This window comes from Macaca nemestrina, chromosome 9, assembly GCF_043159975.1.
Source record: "Macaca nemestrina isolate mMacNem1 chromosome 9, mMacNem.hap1, whole genome shotgun sequence".
NCBI lineage: Eukaryota > Metazoa > Chordata > Mammalia > Primates > Cercopithecidae > Macaca > Macaca nemestrina.
Window position 1 is genome coordinate 91250689 of NC_092133.1, and position 11906 is coordinate 91262594.

The 11906-nt window shown below is 38.6% G+C and overlaps 1 long non-coding RNA gene and 1 pseudogene across 2 annotated transcripts; one reads left to right on the forward strand and one right to left on the reverse strand.

Annotated features, from left to right (window-relative positions):
- Nucleotides 1-1061: 1061 nt before the first annotated feature.
- On the reverse strand, nucleotides 1062-7723 carry LOC105486576 (uncharacterized). Of its 2 annotated transcripts, none has more exons than XR_011608012.1 (3): nucleotides 7568-7723; nucleotides 3244-3328; nucleotides 1062-1682 (listed from the first exon to the last, which is right to left on the reverse strand). It is a non-coding gene; the product is annotated as an uncharacterized lncRNA (long non-coding RNA). The 2 variants fall into 2 exon arrangements; XR_011608011.1 differs by lacking the exon at nucleotides 7568-7723 and adding an exon at nucleotides 5312-5446.
- A 155-nt stretch (nucleotides 7724-7878) lies between these two features.
- Nucleotides 7879-9784, forward strand: LOC139356322 (double homeobox protein A-like; annotated as a pseudogene).
- The last annotated feature ends 2122 nt before the right edge of the window (nucleotides 9785-11906 follow it).

Consider the following 11906-nt stretch of genomic DNA (forward strand, 5'->3'; position numbering starts at 1 on the left):
CCACCTCAGTCTCCTAAGTAGCTGGGACTGCAGGCATATGCCACTACATTTGGCTAATTTTTAAAGTTTTTTGTAGAGAGGGAGTCTCACTATGTTGCCCAGGCTAGTCTCAAACTCCTGGGCTCATGTGATCCTCCTGCCTCGGCCTCCCAAGGCTCTGAGTTTACAGATGTGAATCACCATGCCTGGCCCCAACAGTTTTTTTCTTTCAGTAATTGAAAAATATTATGCCATTTCCTTTTGTAGTTTCTGGTTGGAAATCTATGGAAGGCCATTATTCTAAGTGAATTGATGCAGGAACAGAAAACCAACTACCACATGTTCTCACTTATAAGGGGAGCTAAAAAATGAGTATACATGGACATAAAGATGGCAACAACAGATACCGGGAACTACTAGAGTAGGTAGGATGGGAGGGGGTGAGGGCTGAAGAACTACCTATCGGGTACTATGCTCATTATTTGGGTGATGGGATCATTCATATAACCAATCTTGCTGACACACAATTTACCCATGTAACAAACCTGCACGTGTAACCCCAGAAATTAGAAGTTGAAAAAAAAACAAAAAACAAAAATTATTCTTCCCTTATAGGTAATGTGCCTATTTTCCGGTTGACTTCAAGTATTTTTTTTTCTGTCCTCAAGTTTATGGTAATTTGATTATGATTGGTCTAAGCATAAAATTTCTTTGAGTTTATCCCATTTGAGATTCACTCATCTTCCTGAATCTGTAGGTTTATGTAGTTTCCCAAACTTGGGAATTTTTCAGCCATTATCTCTTGAAATGTACTTTTTAGCACTGTTTTCTGTTGTCCTGAGACTCTGATGACAAGAATGTTATACCTTTATTATTTCCCCCCAGGTGTGAGGCTCTGTTCATTTGCTTTAAATCTTTTTTTTTTTTCTGATTTCCAAATTGGATAATTTCTACTGATCTATTTTCAGTTTCACTCACCATTTAATCTGTCATCTCAATTATGCTTTTGAGCTCTTTCAATGAGTTTTATATTTCTGTTATTGTATTTTTTAGTTCTATATTTTCATTTGTTTTTCTTTTCATATCATTGCTGGGACGATTTTTCTTTTAATTTTAGTGTGTTTGCAATTGCTTGTTAGAACATTTTTAAATAGCTGATTTCAAGTATGTGTCAGCTAATTCCAACCTCTGTGCCATCTCAGTGTTTGTATCTATCGTGTCCATTTGCTGAGTAGTTTTGGACTGAGGTATCATGTTTTGAGGCTTGAAGTAAAATCATCTGGAGAATGTTGACATATTTATTTTAGGAAGAAATTGACCTGGTTAAATTTGGGCCAAAAGTTTTATCCCATCTGAAGTGGTTTCCCATCAGCTCAGTCTTCAAAACTTTTAAAGAGCTGTTCAGATCTGTCCCATTTGTATATCATCCAGTTGTAATGTGGGTTCTGGCCAGAAATCTTTCTGTTAGTTCAATTTTCAATGTCTTTGTTATACTGATTAGTGCCAGATCCAATCATATGTAGTTTTGGAGTAAACTTTGGGATTACTTAACATAATGGAGTTTCTTTCTTGAGGTCCTTCATCATTACAATCTCCTCAGTACATCTTGTTTCCTTGAGGCTCTTCTTTTAGGTTCTGTAGCCAGAAACATAGAGCCTTAGGTACTCTTCTCTGTTGCTTACTTTTGTGACTGTACCTATGTCCTGGAGCAATACACAAGAGGACAAGAAGATTAAAAAATGGTAAACTCACCACTGATTTGGTGGGGCTTTGGATTCTGATCTTTGCAATCCTGCTACTATTAATTTTTCAGAATCTGATAATAGCTGCTCAATATATATTCTATTTCATAGCTGCATTCAGTGGTAGAGACAGGGTGGAATGTGTTTTCTCCATCATTTCTACAACTGGTTCCTACAAGTTATTTATTTATTCCTGTATTGTCACGCACACCTACACCTAATATTGTCCTCCAGTTTTTTAACATCTTATGGTCTCACCTAATTTTCTTTCTTCCCCAGTCAATACTGTGTCACTATACTGTTAAGTGACGTTTTATATTGTAACTCCCTTTCCTAGCCCTGCCCTGAGTTCAAAGGCTCAACTTAGCAAGGCATTTCGTAATAGGAAATACCTGATAACTACTTTTCTACACTAATTACTTAGCACATTAGTAATATAATTAAAGCAAGCTATTATAATTTCCCATAGGCATGTTAGTTTCACTGAAAACATTTTCAAGTTGAACTAAACAATGGAAGAAAATCTACTCTCTGAAGAATTAATTATCTGTACATTTATCACCATTGGAGTGACCAGTAGGCTAAGAAACGAACTTATCACTTTCTAGCTTAAGCCCAAATGGGCAGAGAAATTCTGTGGCAGCTCTTTACTTGCACTGTTAATGAATGACACGGGTTTTAGGCAGCCCTAGAGAATTCTATCCCCAGCTCTGAAAAATGTTCTATCACAATTACCACTAACTAGCACTGAAGCCACTTCTGCTCATGGCTCTCAGAGCCAGTTGGTGCAAAGTAGGCAAAAATAAATAAACTTTCCCTTTCTTTTCTCATGTCTCCATTCTTTCTATCCCCTATAAGCAGCATGATTATAGTAAGCACCTCATTTAAGACTGATACGATCTGTGATACAGATTTGCTTATACCCTGCCTTGTTCCTGTATGTAAAACAGCTCATTAGTTCCTCAGCTTCATTTCCATTACTGTTAATGTTCTGGAAAAACTAATTTACACTTAGTGAAAGAGAATTAAAATGAGTGTCAGAAGAATGAAATATGACATTAGTTCTCAAACTGTGGTCCCTGGACTGGTAGCAATACAGCACCTTGTTATAAATGCAAATTCTTGGACCCCGCCTGCGGAATCGGAAACTCCTGGGATAGGGCCCAGCAATCTGTGATTTCACAAACCTTCCAAGTGATAGTGATGCATGCCAAATTTGAGAACCACTGCAAGTAGGAAATTAGTTATTGGCTGGCAGTGGCATAATGAGCAAAAACAGTGCATCCTAGGTGTGGGTTGCTTGTCAAATTGTAAAGACCTATTGAACTTGTTTTCTACCACGCTTGGAAGACAACACATCACCAGCATCAAGTGGCTGGTGGGGTGGAGAGGATAGGCAGAGTGTACGTGGGTAGGCAGAGTGTGACGGGCTGGCAATGCCAAAACCTCCACTCTATGTCTGCTATCTCTCCTGGACTGGATTTTAATCTCCACAGACTGCTGATGACACTTTGTCACTTACCCCAGTAGCGTCTTTCTGGTAAAATCCACTTATCTTTGTTCCTGGCTTGCCCTCCTTCAGGAGAGCTGGGTGCACTTAACAAACACTTTTTAAAAAAAAAAAAAATTAATTTCTGTGGGTGTGAAGTAGCTGTAAATACTTATGAGATACATGAGATATTTTGATATAGGCGTACAATGCGTAATAATCCCCTCAAAATAAATGGAATATCCATTACCTCAAGCACTTATCCTTTGTGTTACAAATCATCCAATTATACTCTTTTAGTTATTTTTAAATGTAAAATTAAATTAGTATTGACCACAGTGACCCTGGACAAACATACTTTTAAAACCAGACTTCACAACTATGGTATCATCCGGTATCATCCTGTTCTCTGTGTATCACTTCGATAACCCACTAAGGCTCCTTGGCTGGCTTCTTACCAGTTTTTAACATCATATAAATTTGTATTTAGCTAGGAATGGATTTTATTAATATAATATATTATAAATGATCTAAATTATTATGCCTAATGATGAAAATATATGCTATGTTGCAATTTGTAATTGAATAGGATTAAAATTTTATTACAAGAAAAATTCGTATTTTACTTTAGAGAAATTTTGAGCAAATGGAATGTATTCATGACAACACTGAAATTTATCATGTGCTCCTGCATTGGGATTTCTTTCTAAACATCATGGAAATAAAGAATATGAAGGCACAATTAGTTTTCTTGAAAACAGATGACAATTCATTCTCAATATAAAGGTTAGCCTCTGAAAAAACTCCAATATTTTTCTAAAAGTTTCCTTAAAGTTATCAAACAAGAAATGGGTTATTTGAACAATAAAGACTTAGAGAATATTTTTGTCAGCTCATAACTATTTCTGTACTGTTCTTCCCATTGGAGGTAAGAATTTCTCAACAGTTAGAAAAATTTTTCACATAAATACACTCACAACTCAGATGACTGTAACACTTTGTTTTGTAAGATTATGTTTCTGAAGAACAACTAATTTTTAATTTTTAATTTTTTGTAAGGATTTCTATGTTTTGAGAATAAAACTATGTATCTTTATAATGTGTATGAATATGTCAGCTTGTATTTAGCCTTCATTTTTCCTATTTATCTTTCTTGGGGCATAATTTATATTTAATAAAAAGCACAGTTTATAAGTTTAAAGTTTGATTAATTTGAAAAATGTATACACATGTGTAACAACTACTTTAATTAAGATACAGAACATTTCTAAAACTCCAAAAGCTCTCTTCTTTCTTTCCTCAATTACTGCCTTTTGCCCCAAGAGAAAAATACGGTTCTTATTTCCACTATCATATACTAGTTTCATCTATTTTAAGACTTCATATAATTCAAATCATGCAATATGTTCTCTTCATGTCTAGTTTCTTTGATTCTGCATGTTTTGGAGATGCCTATGTCTTTTTGCAAACATCAATAGTTTATTTCATTTAATTTCTAAGTAGAAATCCATTTCCATGGTGACTAACAATTTGTGGCCATCTTTCCTTATACTTGTTGGCCTTTTATATGCCTTCTTCAATGAAGTATTGATAAAAAATATATTTTCCATTTGTTTATTAGGGTGATTGTTTTCTTCTTATTGAATTGTAAGAATCCTTCCCATATTCTCAGTACAAGTCCTTTATTAGATATGTGTTTTGGAAATATTTTCTCAAAATCTGTTGCTCGTTTTTATTTTCTTCAGAATTTTTTAAAGTAGGTTTTAAAAAAACAAAGATTTATTATTATACAATTCTGTAGATTGGCAATCTGGGTGGTTTTCCAAGTGGTCTTACACGAGATTACTCATATGATTACAGATATCTTACAGCTTGACTGAAACTAAAAGGCCCCAAACAACCCTATTTACATGCTGGAAGTTGGTACTAGCTGTTATCTGACAGGCTTCTCCCACAGAGGCCTCTCCTCCTCTAGTAAGCTAGGCTGGACTTCTTCACAACATGGAGGTCTCAATGTTCTAAGAGACTGAAAGCAGACACTGTGATGCCTATTAAATCCTAGTCTCAGAAATGTTACATCATTTGAGTTGCATATTTTTACCCTTTTTCTTGTTCTTTTTTCACTCATGATTTTTCAAGTTTCTTTCTGGTATCACTTCCTTGTGTCTGAAGAACTTTCTTCAGCAAGAGTAGAGGAAGAGTAGGTCTGATGGCAACAAAATTTCTCAGTTTTTCTTCATCTGGAAACATATATTTTAAAACTTATAAATTGATAATTTATAATTGTATATACATGAGGTAAAAGGGATGTTACGATTTAAAATACAATGTGGAATAATTAAATCAAACTAATTAACATATACCCATCAACTCAAATACTTATTTATTTTGTGATGAGAACATTTGAAATGTATTAGCAATTTTGAAATGTACAATACACCATTTTTAACTAAATTCACCATGCTGTGCAGTAGATCTTAAAAAAATCTTATTACTCCTAACTGGAATTTTGTAACTTTTGACCATCATCTTTCCATTCCTCTCTCTACCACCCCCAGACTCTGTAACCACCATTCTACTTTGTGCTTCTGTCAGTTTGACTTTTTTAGATTCCACATATAAGTGGGATCATGTGGTATTTGTCTTTCTGTGCCTGGCTTATTTCACTTAGCATAATGTTCTACATTTCCATCTATGTTGCTGCAAATGACAGAATATTCTTCTTTTCAAAGACTGAATGGTATTCCATCGTGTATATATACCACATTTCTTCATTCACTCATCTGCTGATTAACACTTAGGCTGATTTCATAATTTGGCTATTGTGAATAGTTCTGCAATGAATATGAGAGGGCAGACATCTTGTTAACAAACTGATTTCAAATATTTTGGGTAAATAACCAAAAAATGGATTGCTAGAGATTGCTAGATCATATGGTAAATCTGTTTTCAGTTTTTTGAGGAACTGCCATATGGTTTTCCATAATGTCTGTACTAATTTACATTCCCACCAGCAGTATACAAGGATTCTTTTTTCTGCACTTCTTCACCAACACTTGTTACCATTTGTCTTTTTGATCATAGCTATTCTGACAGCTGTAAGATTGTATCTCATTGTGGGTTTAATTTGCATTTTCCTAATGATTAGCAATGTTAAGCATTTTTTCATATATTTGTTGGTCATTTGTAGGTCTTCTTGTGATAAAGGTCTATTCAGGTCCCTTACCAAATTTTTAATTGACTTTTATATTTTCTTGCTATTGGGTTGAGTTCCTTATGAATTTTGGATATTAACCCATTATCAAATATATGACTTGCAAATATTTTTTCTCAATCTGTAGGTTGTCTTTTCATACTGATACTTGTTTCCTTTGTTGTGCAGAAGCTTTTTAGTTTGATGTAATCCCATTCATCTTTTGTTGCCAGTGCTTTGGGGTTTAATACAAAAAATTATTGCCCAGATTAATGTCATGTAGTTTTCTCCATATGTTTTCTTCAAGTAGTTTTATAGTTTCAGGTCTTACATTTAAGACTGTAATCCATTTTGAGTTAAATTTCATATATGTGTGAGATGAGGGTTCAATTCATTCTTCTGCATGTGAATATCTAGTTTTTCCAACACCATTTATTGAAGATACTGTGTTTTCCTACTGTGTATTCTTGGCACATTTGTCAAAATTAATTTACTGTACATGAGTGAGTTCATTTCTGGGCTTTCTAGTCTGTTCCATTTGTCGATGTGTCTATTTTTGGTCAGTACCACATTGTCTTATTTGCTATAGCTTTGTGGTAAAGTTTGAAGTCAGATAGTGCAATGCCTCCAGCTTTGTTCTTTTGCTCATGATTGCATAGTGATGCTTAAGTAAAACCAAAATTATCCTAGGAATATAAAAAATAATACATCTGTTTACATTTTGGTGTGGGATGAGTAGAATCCTGTTTTCAAATTCCTTGTTTGAAAGGCTATTAAGAATAAAGCCTCACTTAACAGTTTTCTAATTCCTTGGTGGTATCCTCTGTCCTTTGATAATGTGAAAGTACAGCACACTTTTCTATTTTTGTTCCTGCTGCACCCCTCATAAGGTGAAGCATGCATGGAGCACTCCCAGGGTAAGTGTGAGCCCAGCACCGGCTCAGGCTGCCGATGGTCCAGAGTCGGATTCCACCTTCCACTTAAATGGCAGCCACAGGTAGACGTGCTCATCACAACGCACCTCTGTGCGTTCATAATCTCTGTTTGTTCTGCAAGTGGTTTCCACATGAAAAATGGCACAGTGTTTCTCAGAAGACAACTGCATAAAAATCAACATACTTCAAATTCACAGCAAATAATCAGATAATTGATGAAACTACTTACCCAAACAATAATTGTAAATTATGCCTTCTGAATATATTTGTCATAAACTTGGAGTAAGGAATCCTCACAGGCACTGAACAATTCAAAAAATGCAAAGCTGTTTGTTAGAATACTGGTGATTTCGGGTGGAAACTCTCATCCATATCCTGGTAAGGGTTGAAGTTGCACAGGTGTTTTCATTTGTCAAAACCCAGAAAATCATATGTTTTAGATTTGTGAATAATGTTGTATTATATGCGATCTTTCTTTCTAAAAATGAGCTGTAAGCGGTCTCCCAGACAGCAGCTCAGCCTCCAAGACTCTCTTCCAGCATGACCAAAGACACCTCTTCACACAAGATGGTAGCAACAAATCATAGGTGCAATCACACCAAATTCACAGAAGATCAATTGAAAATCCTCATCAATACGTTCAATCAAAAATCTTACCCAGGTTATGCTACCAAACAACAACTTGCTTTAGAAATCAATGCAGAAGAGTACAGAATCCAGATTTGGTTTCAGAATCAAAGAGCTAGGCATCGATTCCAGAAAAGACCAGAACCTGAGACTTTAGATTCAAGCCAGAGCCATGGTCAAGATCAACCTGGTGTGGAGTTTCACAGTAGAGAAGCCAAACGGTGTCATACCATCTATAGCGCCTCTCAATTACACACTCTCATCAAGGCATTTATGAAAAACACATACCCTGGGATTGATTCCAGAGAACAACTTGCTGAAGAAATTGGTGCTCCAGAGTCAAGAGTCCAAATTTGGTTCCAAAAATCGAAGATCTAGATTTCATCTCCAGAGAAAAGGGAACCTGTTATGTCCTTAGAACAAGACCAGGGGCAAGATTTCTGAGGGACTTCAAGGTACAGAAGATACACAAAATGACAGCAACCTCACTAGCACTCTCATTTCTCTAGAGCCAAAACATGGTGAACACAGTCAAGTTCAGTGTATTTGATATTATCAACTTGGGCCCTATATCTCTCTCACAGTCTTCCTGGGAGTCTATCATTCTGCTGAAAGTGCAAGCTAAGCTTTCTGAAAATGGTAAAGGACTTGGCTGGGTGTGGTGGCTCACGCTTGTAATCTCAGCACTTTGGGAGGCTGAGGCAGGAAGAATGCTTGAGCCCAGGAGTTTGAAACCAGTCTTGGCAGTAGAGTAAGACCCTGTCTTTATTATAAATAAAAAGGACTGTAGGAGGCCAAGACAGGTACAGGAGGCACCACACTACCATATTGACACAGCCTGGATCCAGAGTTCAGCAGACCTTGAGACAATGAAAATAAACTTAGTAATAATCATTTTTCAATCATTGCAATAATTATTGATTTGGACAAAAATCAGTTGACATCAAAACCTTAAAGTGAAGCTGCTCTGCCTATGGAGTAGCCATTCTTTTATTCCTTTAGCTTCTTAATACATTTTCTTTCACTTAAAAAAAACCCTATAGTTCAATGAAGAATGAGATATATACCTCATCTCAAAGAATCTTCTCACACACACTTACTAATGACAAAAGGAAAATCAGTAATTTTGCAGTGGTGAAATATGGCCAACTCCACCTTAACCAAGTGGCTGAAAGTCACTGCACCAGCAAAGGTACAAACCAACATGAGATGGTTCCTGATACGATACACTAAAAAGGGCACAGTCTCTTCTGCATGTTGCTAACAAAAAGTGGGTGAGCTGAAACTGAAACTAATAATTAGGCAATGTCAAGCAAATACAAATTCAAATACAAATTCAGATTGACAGTCTGCAAAGTAACATCCATGTACTCTTCAACAATGGATTGATCCTAGCTCAGGAGGCTGAGGCAGGAGGATTGCTTGAGGCGAGGAGTTCCAGATCAGCCTGGGCAACATGATGAGACCCCTTCTCTACAAACATCACTGACTACACTGTGCTCTGCCCGGGGATCAGACCTCGAGTGCTGTCCTTGGAGTGCCCAGCACTGGCCAAATGCTCTTCTATGCCTGGTTCATGTAAGGCTGCAGAGGAATGACAATTTTAGTGAATCCACATGCTCTGAATACATTTCATTTCACCAATGAAAGTCATTTTCTAATATTAATTATGCTACTTGAAAGTCACTTGTTTCACTAATGAAAATCCATTTTTGACATTCATTTTGCAAAACATTAAAACAATTTTTTATAAATGTATCTATTGTTATTTTAAAAATTCTGGTTAAATACACGAAACATAAAATTTACCCTTTTTTTTTTTTTTTGAGACAGTCTTACGCTGTTGTCCAGGCTAGAGTGCAGTGGTGCAATCTCGGCTCTCTGCAGCCTCCACCTCCTGGGTTCAAGCGATTCTCGTGCCTCAGTCTCCCGAGTAGCTGGTACTACGGGCACACACCACCACACCCAGCTAATTTTTGCATTTTTAGTAGAGATGGGGTTATGCCCTGTTGGCCAGGCTGGAAAATGTACCATATTAATCATTGTAAGTGTACAGTTTAATAGCATTGAATACATTCACATTGTTGTGCAAACATCACCACCATCTATCTTCAGAAATCTTTTCATCTTGCAAAATGGAAACTCTGTCCCCATTAAATAATAACTCCCCATTCTCTCCCGCCTCGAACCCCTGGCAATCAGCATTCTACTTTCTGTCTATGAAGTTGATTTTCACTACTTCATTAAGTGGAATCAGACAATACTTGTCCTTTTGTGATTGTCCCATTTTACTTGGCATAATGTCCTCAAAGTTCATCCCAAGTGGTGTGAGATAGCTTTTTCTAGCCCCCTTCTTCCTCCAGATCTAAATAATTTCATGCAGCTTTTAGATGGATTGGAAACTTAATTTTACTATGGTAAACACAACATAGTTTTAAGAGAAAATGGACCTGATGTCTACCATCAAAAAGAACAGCTTAACCAAAAACAATACCAGGATCAAAAGTCAGGGTTTAGGCTGTACCATCTTCATTGTCTGAATTCAAGAAATTCATTCATATTGTGGCACATGTTATAATTTTCTACCTTTTTAATGCTGAATTCCTTCACATGTATATACCACCTTTTGTTTATGCACTCATCCTTTGATGAACACTTGAGTTGCTCTATGTTTTGGCTTACTGTGAATAGAGCTGCTATGAACATGGGTGTTTGAATATCTCTTTGTGACCATGCTTTCAATTCATTTGGATAAATATCCAGAAGTGGGATGGCTAGTTCATGTGGTAATTTAATTTTTTGAGGAACTGCCCTACTGACTTGCAAAATGTGAATTTTTGATGGCGATAATGATGACAGATGAACTTATATTTGTTGCCCCAGTGTATTAGTCTATTATCACACTGCTATACAGAACTACTTGAGACTGGGTAATTTACATGAAGAAAAGAGGTTTAATTGACTCACAGTTCTTCAGGCTTAGCAGGAAGCCTGACTAGGAGGCCTCAGGAAATTTACAATCATGTGGGAGGACTAGGGGAAGCAAGCACGTCTTACTCCTGCAGAGCAGGAGAGAGAGTGAAGGGGAAAGTGCCACACACTTTCAAACAACCTGTTAAGATTATAGGCATGAGGCACCACACCTGGCCAGGACCTCCTGGTTTCATGATTTGCATCCAGCTGCTGCTGTCCCCCAAGTGAGAGGTGACGACATGCTAGCAGCCCTTGTTCTTGGCGCGGGCGCCTCCTCAGTCTCGGCGTCCACTCTGGCAGCGTTTGAGGGGCCCTTCAGCCCGCCACGGCACTGTGGGGCCCCTTCTCTGGGCTGGCCGAGGCGGGAGCTGGCTATCGCTGCTTGTGGGGAGGTGTGGAGGGAGAGGAGCGGGCAGGAACCAGGGCTGGGTGGAGCGCTCCGGGCCAGCGCGAGTTTCGGGCGGGCATAGGCTCGGCGGGCCCAGCATTAGGAGCGGCCGGCGGAGGCTGCAGGCCCTTGGCAGTGAGGGGCTTAGCACCCGGGCCAGCAGCTGCAGAGGGTGCGCCGGTTCCCCCAGCAGTGCAGGCCTGCCGGCGGTGCGCTCCAATTCTCGCCGGGCCTCAGCTGCCTCCTCCACCCCCCCCACGGCGCAGGGCTGGGGACCTGCTGCCTACCATGCCCGAGCCCCGCCCCCCGCGCCTTGGGCTCCTGTTGCCCCCAGCCTCCCCGACGAGCGCCCCCCGCTTGCGCAGCGGACTAGCGCCCCGCCTTGCGCAGCGTTGCGCGGTCCAATCGACGGCCCAAGGGCTGAGGAGTGCAGACTCAGGGCGCGGGACTGGCTGGAAGCTTGGCTGGCAGCTCCGCATGCAGCCCTGGTGCGGGATCCACCAGGTGAAGCCAGCTGGGCTCCTGAGTCTACTAGGGACTTGGAGAACCTTTATGTCTAGTAAGGGATTATAAATACACC